This window comes from Hyperolius riggenbachi, chromosome 10 (genome assembly GCF_040937935.1).
Source record: "Hyperolius riggenbachi isolate aHypRig1 chromosome 10, aHypRig1.pri, whole genome shotgun sequence".
Lineage (NCBI taxonomy): Eukaryota > Metazoa > Chordata > Amphibia > Anura > Hyperoliidae > Hyperolius > Hyperolius riggenbachi.
In genome coordinates this window covers 163,330,386-163,343,907 of record NC_090655.1, presented here as the reverse complement: position 1 = coordinate 163,343,907, position 13,522 = coordinate 163,330,386, and the positions used below count along the sequence as shown (strand labels likewise).

At 48.8% G+C, this 13,522-nt stretch overlaps 1 protein-coding gene across 3 annotated transcripts in view; it reads left to right on the top strand.

The window, feature by feature from the left end:
- TSPAN14 (tetraspanin 14) overlaps positions 1 to 13,522 on the top strand; it is a 276,364-nt gene that overhangs the window by 39,463 nt on the left and 223,379 nt on the right. Inside the window, exon 1 of one of the 3 annotated variants that reach the window (XM_068255100.1) lies at positions 10,878 to 11,023. The exons of the other annotated variants lie outside the window; for them this stretch is intronic. The gene's annotated coding sequence lies outside the window, so the exon portion shown is untranslated. Of the gene's footprint in view, positions 1 to 10,877; positions 11,024 to 13,522 lie in introns of those variants that run through there. 3 annotated transcript variants of the gene reach the window in all.

Below are 13,522 nucleotides of genomic sequence, written 5' to 3'. Positions count from 1 at the left end.
TTTGCGAATGATTGCAATCGCTGCTGTGTGAATGTTTCCATAGAGATACATTAGCAGCAGCGCTTTGCTGATCACTGGCAATCAGCAGAGTGCTGCAAAATTAGCCAGTGTGAACCAGCCCTAAACTGGAAGATAGGTTGCAGGCAGCTTAGCCACACAGACCCCAGCTTCTATGTAAATAAAAGGGAGAAACTGAGCTGCCTGCCTGATCAGAGCAGCTCACAACCTATTGTAAAAGTGAAGCAATGCACTTCCCCTTTCAGAGCAGATTTCTATGGGACAGTGATTTTATCTTTACAAGGCTCGGGGTTCAGCTGTTTCATCATCACGACTCTCCATGTCAATGTAAATAATCCCCATGTCCTGCCTGGAGAAAGGCTTCCCCCTGATCCCATCCCTCCTGTGACTTCATTCAAGTTCCCCAGGAATGCTGCCCAGCTAATTACATCGCAGCACATGGAGGATATAGAAGCGCATTGCTCGCCAGGGCTAGAAGCTGAAGCAACACATGGCTGAACAAAGCTAGCTAATAGCTACCTCCTCTCCATAGTCCATACAGGCAGTGGCTGGTAGTGTTGTCCGGATCATGAACGATTCGGATCTTTGATCCGAATCTATTTTGTGAGTCGAATCATCCAAATCATCAAAATGAGTGATTCGGATCGCAAAGGGGGCGGGGCCAGGAGCGACACGCCCCCTCTCAGCGGGCAGCGGGGTCCTGGAAGCAGAGCAGAGATGGATCGCTCTGTTGGAGGGGACTCAGGGGAGCCAGCCTTGCAGGGACAGGTAGAGAGGACATGGGTGCCACTGCCAGATATGTGTAGAGCACACATACTGGCTGCAATGTGCTGCCCATTATAGGCTGGCTGTTCCGTAGTTGTGCACAGTGATCACATTGGAAACTTTTGGCTCAGCACAGCACAGCTCAGTAACTTTGCAGGCACTGTGATTGCAGCGTAATATGATCCTCCTGCACTGGGCACTAAACAGCTGCACTTTACTTTGGGGAATGCTTTCTTTCACTGTGCGACGTTTCCATTCAAGGTATACAGATGAACATATAGGTGAAATATATGTAAAGCATAGGATTGCAGCATGTGGGTATTGTGTGCAAACATTTCTGCTCTCTGCTTCCCTCCTCCCTTCTCTGTCCACTCCCTGCCCTCTGTGCATCTTCTCCCCTTCTCTGTGTGTCCACCCCCCTCTCCTTCTCCTGCCCTGCTAGTCATTTCAACCCCCGAATGCTTCCGTAGTAAAATGATCCGAAATTCGGATCAAAGATCCGGATCTTTTCAATGATCCGATTCGAGTCATCCGGATCATTGAAAAGATCCGAACTTCCCATCTCTAGTGGCTGGGACCAGGACTCCGTGTTCCGTGTTGTGGGGGTGGGATACCTTCTGCTACCTCTGGCTTCTATTGGCTGGAGGAGCTGACAGCCAGAAAGGACAGCTTATGATTGGAGGGAGGGATGAGAAGGAGGTGCAGCCTGATTTTCTGCTGTTCCCGGCTTCCTGCACCGTGGTCACAGTGAGAGCTGAGTGTGCGCACAAAACAATGCGCCGCAGAGGGAGAAATGTACTTTTTTTAGACGGACAGCATGCTTAAAAATACGGGCAATACGGACATGGTTAATTTGAGGTCATTTGGACGGACTGCCCGTCTAAAGACGGACGGTTGGCAACCCTGGCTCTTGGTTACGCTTTAACGCGTTTAAGCTCTCTAACTGCACCAAACTGTCCCCGATCTGGTGGAGCTCATAGTTCATTTAGTAGCTAGTAGAAGGTGTGGTGTTTTTAATTTCATTTCTCCCATTTAGTTGACCCTTGGGCTTTTGGCATGGTTCCCACTAGAACGCTGATTAAAACTAGCACTTTTACCTGGTTAGAGTAGGACTCACCGACGAAGGCTGCAAGGCCAAAAGCTTGCTTATTTTTATTCATTTTTAGTTAGCCAATAAATGGTATCATCCTGATTTAAAACTTCTTGCTTTTACTGATGGCTAACACGGTACAATACCTTACTGCTACTACTATAGTTCATTTAGTAGCTAGTAGAAGGTGAGGTGTTTTTAATTTAATTTCTCCCATTTAGTTGACCCTTGGGCTTTTGGCATGGTTCCCACTAGAACGCTGATTAAAACTAGCACTTTTGCCTGGTTAGAGTAGGGCTCACCAGATCGGGGACACTTTGGCGCAGTTGGTGAGCTTAAAGGAAAACTTAAGTCAAATAAAAAAAATGACATTTACTCACCTGGGGCATCCCTCAGCACCCCGAAGCTGGATGGTGCCCTCGCAGCCCCGCTCCGATCGTCCTGTCCCCGCCGGCGGCTATTTCCGGTTCGGCGACAGCCGCCGACATGCTGGGAACGCGGCTGATTTTCCGCGTTCCCAGCCGCTGCTATCACCCTCTATGCTGCTATAGCGTATATATAGACGCTATAGCAGCATAGAGGGTGATAGCAGCGGCTGGGAACGCGGAAAATCAGCCGCGTTCCCAGCCTGTCGGCGGCTGTCGCCGAACCGGAAGTAGCCGCCGGCGGGGACAGGGCGATCGGAGCGGGGCTGCGAGGGCACCATCCAGCTTCGGGGTGCTGAGGGATGCCCCAGGTGAGTAAATGTCATTTTTTTTATTTGACTTAAGTTTTCCTTTAAACGCGTTAAAGAGGCACTTAAGTCTCCCCAAAAAAAATGAGTTTTACTCACCTGGGGCTTCCCTCAGCCCCCTGCAGCTGATCAGTGCCCTCGCCGTGTCTCTGCTATCCTCCCGTCCCTGCCGGCGACCACTTCCAGTTTCGCCGTCAGGACTCGACAGGCTGGGAACGCGAGTGATTATTCGCATTCCCAGCCACAATATCGCCCCCTATACTGCTATTGAGGCTTCCTTGCCACATTTTTTTGGTGGGAGACTTAAAGAGAACCCGAGGTGGGTTTGAAGAATGTTATCTGCATACAGAGGCTGGATCTGCCTATACAGCCCAGCCTCTGTTGCTATCCCAAACCCCCCTAAGGTCCCCCTGCACTCTGCAATCCCTCATAAATCACAGCCACACTGCTGACAAACAGCTTGTCAGAGCTGGCTGTTTTTATCTCTATAGTGTCAGTCTGCTCCTGCAGAACTCCGGTCCCCGCCTGCATCCCTTCCCTCCCTGCTGATTGGAGGGAAGGGATGGGGGCAGGGACCGGAGCTATGCAGGAGGCGGGGGAGCAGCCGAGACTGACACTACAGATGTAAACACAGCCTCACAGCACGGCTGTGATTTATGGGGGATTGCAGAGTGCAGGGGGACCTTAGGGGGGTTTGGGATAGCAACAGAGGCTGGGCTGTATAGGCAGATCCAGCCTCTGTATGCAGATAACATTCTTTAAACACACCTCGGGTTCTCTTTAAGGTTCACTTTAAAGAGAGTCTGAAGCGAGAATAGATCTCGCTTCAGACCTCATAGCTAGCAGGGGCATGCGTGCCCCTGCTAAAACGCCGCTATAGCGCGGCTTAACGGGGGTCCCTGTCCCCCCAAACCCCCTCCGAGCAGCGGGGGAGCGCTTCCTGGTTGGGGCAGGGCTAACCGCCGCAGCCCTGCCCCATGCGCGTCTGTCAGACGCGTACCTCCGCCTCTCCCCCGCCCCTCTCAGTCTTCCTTCACTGAGAGGGGCGGGGGAGAGGCGGCGATGCGCGTCTGATAGACGCGACTGGAGGCAGGGCTGCAGCCGTTAGCCCTGCCTCCAGGAAGATCAGGTCCAGCGACCTTTTTTCCGACCCAGGTTTGCGGGGGGTGGGTTGGGGGTGAAGGGACCCCCGTTAAGCCGCGGGATAGCGGCGTTTTAGCAGGGGCACACGTGCCCCTGCTATATATAAGACCTGAAGCGAGATTTAGTCTCGCTTCAGTGTCTCTTTAAAGTGTAATCAAGAGCCCCTGTCAGGGCTCGTTTCCACTATCGCGAATCTGCATGCGTCCAACGCATGCAGATCCGCACATGTAATACAAGTGGATGGGCCTGTTTCCACTGTAGCGTTGTTGAGGTGCGTTTTTTTCAGCGTGAAAAAAACGCACAAAAGAGCCAACGATTTCGCCTGCGTCGGGAATCCGTGCGAATCGCCGCTAATGTATTTAATAGTAAAAACGCATGCGTTTGTTACATGCGTTTTTACCCGCGATTTCGCGTGCGATTTCGCACCTTTTTCAATTTTATTTAGCCCTGGCAGTGTCATGGTTAATTTCGCATGGCACCCTGCCATGCGAAATCGCAGGCGAAATCGCGGGTAAAAACGCATGTGGAAACGCATCCGCATGCGTTTTTACAAGCGTCGGAATGCGGCCGAAATCGCGTCGCAACAGTGGAAACAAGCCCTCACTGTTTTCCTGTTGTGTGCTGCAGCCCCTCTGTATTTATATACTTCTTATGGAGATTGGGGTTCTCCAGTGCTGCGTGCATGCTTTGCATACAATTAGGTTTGTGCTGCTCATCCCCTGACATGTATATATATATATATATATATATATATTTATTTTAATTTGTATTTTTTATTACCTGTACTGGGGATACCTGTACTGGGGCATATATTCCTGGCTACCTATATTGGCTGCACCTATATCTGTGTATCTGTACTGGGGGCACATATTCCAGGCTACCTATACTGGCTGCACCTATATACGGCTACTTGTACTGGCTGTACCTATATCTGGCTACCTGTACTGGCAGCACCTATCTGCCATCTTATATAGTACAAAACAGATACTTACCTAAGGAGAGGTAAGTCTCTGGGTCCTAATGAGACTTCACATTCCTCTCACTGTCCATGCATTCCAGCACTGGCTCCCCAGTTCAAATCTCCCACCGCAGGAGTCTTTGGAACCCAAGTGCTCCCAAAGACAAGCAGCTCCATACCGTGCATGCGCAAGAGAGCTTCCAAACAAGCGCTGTAATAACAGCGCAGGAGATTTGGGCGCAGCCGACGCCACCATAGACAGAGCACTGTAACTTTAGCGCTCTCTGAAGACGGAGCTGAAGTTGTTCTTAAAACACTATAATTCGGCCTCCAGCAATAGCTGGAAGCCAAATAATATCATTCCCCACTATCCACGTGGAATAGTATTTATGCCGCCGCAAACTTGTTCAGCAGCAGGATAAGCCAAATACCGGCAGCCAATTCATATGTACGCCTTCCAAAGCCTCCTGCAGCAGCAGAGAGCAGTCTACGACCCATTGATTGCTAACAGGGGGAGCCAGTGCTCAAACCACAAGAGGAACGAAAGGGCTCTATAGGACCCAGAGCCTTCCCTCTTAGGTAAGTATCCTCAATAGGGGGAAATCACTCTGCGAGTGAACCTTTTTTTGGACAGCCACACTTCATCTCAGGGCTGTGGAAAAATCATCCAACAACTCATTTTTCTGAAACCTCTGACTCCAGGAACCCAAATTGTTCAGACTCCTCAACTTTGAATCCACAGCCCTGCTTCATCTGCAAGGCAGAGTGGGGACAGCACTTCCCCACATGCTCATATGAGTTGTTGCCTCCCATAGCAACCCAGTAGTGATAGGAAGTCCAGCTCTTTTCAATGATCGATTCAATTGATTAAAAAGAATCAGATCATGAACCAAATAATTTGATTCATTTCCCTGGGGAGAGTGTGGCTAGCAGTAACTCTTGCTAGTTACTCCCCTCTCCTGCTAATTGGCCAAGCATCTGTGAGGCCTCTTTTCCACTGACCGTTGAACTGTGTGCTCAGCAAGCAGTTACCAGGCACTCACTGCTGAGCAGTTACCAGGCAGCAGCAAGCAGTTGTGAGAGTTTGAGAGGCATTTCACTGCCTATCAACAGTCCTTGGAAAAGAGGCCTTATTCCTCCTCCTAGCTCCTTCTCCTTCAGCTGTGTGTGTGGGCCCTTTTACACCAGCTGTGTTTTTGCCGATTCTTAAAGGGAACCTGAACTGAGTAAAATTATTTAAAATAAACACGATGTAGCTGCAAATGAATATTAAATACTTACCTCACCGTCTGTTCTTTTTAGAAGCTCACCAATTTCTTCTTACAGTGATCCTTTCTAGTTCTGACAATATTTTGTCAGAACTTAAATATACCAGTTGCTGTCAGTTATTTATCAGCAGCTGTCAGTTACAACTGAATGTGCAAGGTAATGTCCATGTTTACCTATGGCTCAAGTGGGCGATATTACAGTTTAACAGTGTGCTGACCAGGAAGCTGTTATGGGGTAATGGCCATTTTCAATATGGAGGACGAAGAATTCCAGTGATCACAGTGGACAAATGGGACGCAGGAGAGGAGAAAGGGATTGATGAAGGGACTACATAGAAAGTAAGCATGACGTGTGTGTTTATTTTGACTTTTAATTTTCAGTTCAGGTTCTCTTCAAGTGTAGCCTGTTTAAAATAATAATCCTGGGTGGCTTTTCCACTGCTGCATTCCAATTTTTAAAAAAAACGCAAATCCATGTCTGTGCGATTATGATGTGTTTTGCGTTTCAATGTAAAGTATAGGAACGCATGAAAAACACTTTGCGTTTTGTATTGATTTAACCACTAGTATCTATTTTCAAAATTCAACACAACACTTCCAATCAGAAAAGCGCAAACGCATAAAAAACGCACATCAAAATTGGTCAAGTTTGCTTTTTGCAGTGGAAAAGGACCCTGAGCAGCTGCAGTTCCTGTCTCATCCACTAAACTGATTCGGTTCAGTGTGATGAGTCGCATCACTCAACTCACGGGAAAGAGCCGGTGTCAGCACCCAGGCAGCTAACTCGGGTTGCAAGGTTAACCTCCTTGGCGGTAACCCCGTGTGTGACACGGGGTAAGCCGCCGGAGGGTGCCGCTCAGGCCCTGCTGGGCCGATTTTCATAATTTTTGTTTTGCTGGACGCAGCTAGCACTTTGCTAGCTGCGCCAGCACTCTGATCGCCGCCGGCCCCTGCCCGATCGCCGCTATCTGCTGCGGCGCGGGCCCCCCCCCCCCCTCCAGACCCCAGCGCTGCCTGGCCAATCAGTGCCAGGCAGCGCCGAGGGGTGGCCCGGGACTCCCAATGACGTCCCGACGTCAGTGACGTCGGTGACGCCATGGCGACGGGGGAAGCCCTCCAGGAAATCCCGTTCTATGAACGGGATTTCCTGATCGGAGATCGCCGAAGGCGATCGAAGCGGGCGGGGGGATGCCGCTCAACAGCGGCTATCATGTAGCGAGCCCTCGGCTCGCTACATGATTAAAAAAAAAATTTTTTTTTAAAAAACTGCTGCGCTCCCTCCTGGCGGTATTTTTCATACCGCCAAGGAGGTTAAAGAGACTCTGTACCAAAAATTACAACGTTTTTTCTACCATCCTACAAGTTCCTAAAGCTATTCTAATGTGCTCTGCCTTACAGCAGCACTTTCTACTATAACTGTCTCTGTAATAAATCGATGTATCTTTCCCCTGTCAGACTTGTCGGCCTGTGTCTGGAAGGCTGCCAACTCTTCCTGGTCTGTTTATGCACAGTCTCCAGGCCCCTCTATGCACACTCCAGTGTGTGTGTATTTACATAAGCCAGCAGCGTCTCTGCTATCTTATCAGTATTAGAAGAGAGCTGGATAAAAATCCTCCTCTGTTAGGCTATGAAAGTAGCTGGCTGACACATACTAAGGAATTACAAACACAGGCACAGGCAGAGCTGTCTTCCGTGCATGAGAGAAGCAGGGGACAGAAGGTAAGCACACAAATGATCTTTTGAGATTCAAAAGGAAGGGTGTATACAGTCTGCTTGTGTATGGATGTATTTTCTATGTGTGGACATACTGTACATCAATCTACTTCCTGTTTTGGTGGCCATTTTGTTTGTTTATAAACAAACTTTTTAAAACTGTTTTTGACTACTTTTAATGCGGCGGGGAGCGGCGAAATTGTGACAGAGGGTAATAGGAGATGTCCCCTAACACACTGGTATGTTTACTTTTGTGCGATTTTAACAATACAGATTCTCTTTAATGCTGCTGATGGGCATTATGGGGTTAATGTATGACCTGCATGACTTTCCACATGCTCAGTAGCATTTGTATTCTATTCTGTCGGGTATGCTAAAAAGTTGGAACACCGGTGTTGTGTCTGATTACGCTGCCCCGAATGCGCAGTAGGAGACTGTGTGGCCACATTTCCTATTTCATAATGCTGCTGATGGTAACATAATAGATATTTTCACTTTCACACATCCTACACTCCTCAAATTTTCAGGGTAGGGAGGGGATCCCCCCAACTACCTCTATACCAAATTGCAGCCCCCGAGCCCCACTGGTTCTCGAGATAGGTTTCTCTAATCTATCTCCTGAACCAGCGGGGCTTGGGGGGGCTGCAATTTGGCATATAGGTAGATCCCCTCCCTTCCCTGAAAATTTGAGGAGTGCAGGATAGTGATGGGTCGTTCGCGAACGAGCCGGCTCTAAGAGCCGGTTCTCAGTTCTGAAACAGCCGATGCCTCAGCCGCCCCACACAGCTCTGATTTGCTGTGTAATAAAGGGCGCTGAGGCATGCTGGGAGATGTAGTCCTCCTCTTGCAGCTTGTAGGAGTGTATGGGGCGGAGCAGAGCAGTAGGGATTGCCCCAGTCAGAGAAGCAGTCTGGAGATGTCATGGAGACGGGGCTTTTACTCCGATTCTGAGTGGTTTCTAGTGATATTTAATGAAGAGACGATTCAGAGCCGTAGGAGCCAGCTCTTTAATGGGAGCCGATTCAGAAGAGCCGATTCTCCGAGAAGAGACGGAATTCCCATCACTAGTGCAGGATGTGTGGAAGCGGAGATATTTATTATGTTACCATCAGCAGCATAATTAACTTCACACTGCGCATGTGTGCTACTCAGTGTGGAGGGGAGCTTCCGGGCAGCGCGGTCAGACATTACACCGGCTCATATGAACTAATCACTAGGGTTGCCAGGTCGGCTGATGGAGAAAACCGGACAGGGGGTGGAGTTAGGGGCGGAGTCAGAAGCGCACTTTTATGTAGAGTGGGGCTAAGCAATGGGCTTTTTTAAAAAAAATTTATAGTATTTATATCGCACTGACATCTTCTGCAGCACATTACAGAGTACATAGCCATGTCACTAACTGTCCTCACCAGTAGTACTGGTCCAGTGCACATAAGAGACAGTTTTTCACCAGTAACTGCACATAAGAGACAGCTTTTCACCAGTAAATGCACATTATAAGAGACACCTTTTCGCCAGTAAATGCACATAATAAGAGACAGCTTTTTCCCAGTAAATGCACAAGAGACAGCTTTTCACCAGTAAATGCACATAATAAGACACAGCTTTTCACCAGTAAATGCACATAATAAGAGACAGCTTTTCACCAGTAAATGCACAAAAGAGACAGCTTTTCACCACTAAATGCACATAATGACAAACAGCCAGTGTTCCCAGTATATGTAGCCAGGGATATATGTGCCCAGTATATGTAGCCAGGGGGTATATATGTCCCAGTATATGTAGGCAGGGGTGTAAATGTCCCAGTATACGTAGGCAGGGGTATATATGTCCCAGTATATAAAGCCAGGGGGTATATGTGCCCAGAATAGGTAGCCAGGGGGTATATGTGCCCGGAATAGGTAGCCAGGGGCTATATGTGCCCAGAATAGGTTAGGTAGCCAGGTGCCCCCCGCAGGAGGAGAACAGTGCAGCAGAGAGAGAGCTGGGAGCAGCGGTGGAGAAGGGGGGCAATCTCCCCCCCTTCCCTCACCTTAGGGTGCTCTCTCTCCCCCGCTGTCTCCTCCAATATGATGTGCAGGCTGGCGGGTGGCTGCGGGCGGAACTTACCTCTGTGTCGCAGGCGCCGGAAGTTCGGGTCCCGCAGCCGCTGAGATTCGACTCAAAAAAGATCCAGATCAAAGATTCGAATCATTCATGAGCCGGACAACACTATTCAGACTGATTAGTGTTGTCCGGCTCATGAATGATTCGGATCTTTGATCCGGATCTTTTTTGAGTCGAATCTCAGCGGCTGCGGGACCCGAACTTCCGGCGCTGGAGCGACACAGAGGTAAGTTCCGCCTGCAGCCACTCGCCAGCCTGCACATCATCCTGGAGGAGACAGCGGGGAGAGTGAGAGAGCACCCTAAGGTGAGGGAAGGGGGGGGGGGGAAGATTTCCCCCCTTCTCCACCGCTGCTCCCAGCTCTCTCTCTGCTGCGCTGTTCTCCTCCTGCGCTGCGGGGGGGCTCTAAACCGGACAACTTAATTGTCCGGTTTAGCATGCCTTTTTGCACCGGACACAGCGCACAAAAACCGGACTGTCCGGTGTAAAACCGGACACCTGGCAACCCTACTAATCACTCATGAACTGGACATCACTACAACCCAGTTTTATGAGTGTATTTACCTACTTGCATTTACTTCACCCTCGAGACCCTAGGATAATACACACCAGATTGGGCTCCTAGTGTCCCTGTGTTTGTTCGTCTCCACTCTCTACATAAGGTAGTTATTTGAGTTGAAAAAAAAGACACACTAAAAGTCCCAGCCCTCTTGCTCTCTCCACGAGAACCCTGTGCCTGCAACCGTCCAGCCCTCACTTCCCCTATGTGCAGACATCCATCCATTAGCAGCCACCCCTTCCTGTGCAGGGACAAATCTCCCGCCCGCTACTGTCTCCCTGCCTGATCACACAATTCCCCCTTTATCTGCTCTTTATCAGCCTACCCATGCTGCCTCCCCAAAGCGCCCCCCCAATTACAGAGAGATCTCCCATTACAGAAAGATCTCACCGAGCAGCAGCACGCATAATATAAAGCAATATCCTGTTCGTGGAAGTCTGGTATCACTATATCAGTGTATGATATGCAATAGCAGTTTCTCGCTTTCTCCACCCATCTGATGTCATCATGAAGGAGTGGGGCGAGTTAGTACTTCCTGTGTAATATAGGAGGAGTCCCCCTGTACAGAGTGTACGTTCGATCATAACTTTGTGTAACTGCAGTCATCATCCTCTGTTGATAACTTCCCCACTCGTGTGTCTTATTTCGAGCCCATTGCAACCTGTGTGGCCTGGTAAGCGTGCTCTGAGTATACTCTATTATCGTAAGGCATAATGTATGCTATGCGCAATATGTGTAGGAGGTAGAGAGGTTCTCTGTTATGTGCACTCAGCTCTTCTTCAATAACTGCATGGACTGAGTTTTAGTTAGCTTAAATTTTGATTAATCATTGTTTGCTTTCAAATATTTTATTGAAACAACATCTGAAGAAATTCCAGAATCATTATTACAATGTGTTACTGGTTTTTCATAAACTGCCTCTTCCATAGAAAGTACAAACTTCTGGCAAGACAAGGCTAATTCATTCACTGCATGGCCAGGATCTTACATGGAGACGTTACATTGCTGTCAAGTTTAGGTACCTCAACAGTTTCCTGAGATTTTAGTGCCCCACTGCCCCCACCCACCCAGCTCAGTTGACTACAGAAGGTATTCACAGAAAAGGTGGCCAGGCTAACTGAATCAGGGAAAATGATTTAAACGACAACTGAGGGGACATGATGAGATAGACATGTGTAAGTACAGTGCCTAGCACACAAATTATTAGGCTGTGTTCCTTTTTCTTTTTTCTACCTGAAAAAAAGATAAAGGGATACTGTAGGGGGGTTGGAGGAAAATGAGTTGAACTTACCCGGGGCTTCTAATGGTCCCCCGCAGACATCCTGTGCCGGCGCAGCCACTCACCGATGCTCCGGCCCCGCCTCCAGTTCACTAATGGAATTTCAGACTTTAAAGGCTGAAAACCACTGCGCCTGCGTTGCCGTGTCCTCACTCCCGCTGATGTAACCAGGAGCATACGGTGCAGTCGCAGACCATACTGGGCCTGTGCAGTACGCTCCTGGTGATATCAGCGGGATCAAGGACACGGCAATGCAGGGGCAGTGGTTTTCAGACTTTAAGGCTTCTTGCACACAGGGACGTTACAGGCGCACGTTAGTGCAGCCTGTAACGCTCCCCCAACGCACAGCAATGTAACACAAGTGGGCTGTTAACACTGCCCACGTTGCGTTACATTGTAATGCAGCAAAGTGCTGCATGCTGTGCGTTCTACGCGGCTAAGCCGCGTTAGACTGTTTGCACATGCTCAGTCATGTTGGGGAGGAGGGGAGAGCGGCCGGGCACATGGCTAATTAATATTCACTGCACTCAATGACGTGCAGTGTTTACTTCCTGGAGCGGCCGCTCTGTGCGACAATTGGCCGGGCGGGAGCACGTGATGCCGCATGCGTCCAAGAGTATGCATCACGGACGCCAGAGTGAGCTGCACAACGCGGCTCACTCCGACGTCCACACCAGAGAGCACCAGGCGTTGCGTTAGGGGCACGTTATGTGCCCTATAACTTCCCTAAACGCAACGTCCTGGTGTGTAACTAGCCTAAAGTCTGAAATTCCAGAAGTAAACCAGTGGCAGGGCCCAGAGCATCGGTGAGTGGCTCCGCGGGCACAGGATGTCTGCGGGAGACCATTAGCCTCGGGTAAGTTCAACCCCCCCCCCCTTTACAGCATCCCTTTAAACACCAGGTATGCCAGTGACAGTTTCTGTCCGGGTCGGGCTGCGTCAGACTATAGCATAACCCTCACTGATAAGTAATTACAGCCATAAAACACTTTCCTGTCAGTAAATGGCTTTTGAGAGCAGGAAAGAGGTAAAATGGGTCAATAATTCATAGATTTGAGCTCTGGCATACTTCAATGAAGGTGCCAGCAAACTAGATTTAAATATAAAATAAAACTGGGATATCTAAAAAAGTAATTTTTAGGAGAAGGAACCAGTCCGACGAAGGCTTTTTATAAGTCGAACGCTCACTGTTTATCCATCTCTAAGTTAGCCAATAAATGGTATCATCCTGATTCAAAACTTCTTGGTTAGGAGAAGGAAGATAGATACAATTGTTTTTCTCATCAGTTTATTTTCACCTCGGATGACCTTTAATTATATTCTGAGATTTTGATGATCAAATGTGGGACCCACTCATATTTTGTCTAAGGACTAGGGACCTCTTGGAAATGCAAATTGCTGTAAAAAATGCAAGCGATGTTGAGAGCAATTTTAACACTAAACAACAAATGTCTATAAGGAATGCGATTTTGGGCCCTCCATTCTTTGCTCCAAAAATGCTGCAGACACAGTTTGTAATTTCTGCAAAGTACAATCACAACAGTGGAATCATGGTCATCAACTGACTAGAAAGTGTAAAACGCTGCAGGAAGTGCTCTAGTGGGCCCCAGCCCTGACCCAGATTTCTTTGCACTGTACTGGGATCAGAATTATTAGGTGTTTAGACCTCTGCACAGAAAACTGGCTCAATGCTTAAAGGGACTCCTAGCACCTCTCATGGGCATGCCTTTAAGCCAGACGACCAACAAAGTCGTGCTATGACCCCTCTTGAGGAGCCTCTTGCAGTGACCAATGCGTGTCACTTCCTCTTCCTGCTTCATTGAATGATGCACTTCTCTAACATAGAAGACAGGGGTGACCCAGAAGTTATAACATAGCCAAGATGGCAGCCGC